This window comes from Coloeus monedula (genome assembly GCF_965178545.1).
Source record: "Coloeus monedula genome assembly, chromosome: Z".
NCBI lineage: Eukaryota > Metazoa > Chordata > Aves > Passeriformes > Corvidae > Coloeus > Coloeus monedula.
In genome coordinates this window covers 38,899,979-38,900,334 of record NC_138822.1, presented here as the reverse complement: position 1 = coordinate 38,900,334, position 356 = coordinate 38,899,979, and positions in this window count along the sequence as shown.

The following is a 356-nucleotide window of genomic DNA, read 5'->3' as shown; positions in this document are numbered from 1 at the left end:
TTTACTTTGATGGAAGGGTTTTCTTTGCTGCTGCCAGCTGACTGATAGTTGCTGCTTTACCTATTACTTAATGGTTTTCCCAGGTAGTAGTTTTACTTGCATCTTGGTGGTAAATACTATTTTTTAGCCAGATATAACTAATTAATGAAATCATAAAATATTTTGCTACCTGGTGCTCGAAAAATGTATGTGAAATGTTTGTAAGTTTTTATGTAATTAAATAACTGTCATGTTTTTTTCTTTCTTATTTGAATGTGTGATTTTGAATATATGAACCCTGTAGGTTGCGCTATACTAGTTAGTTTAGACTTCTTAAAAAATATATATTTTTATTTATCTCTTTAGGATTGTCTTCC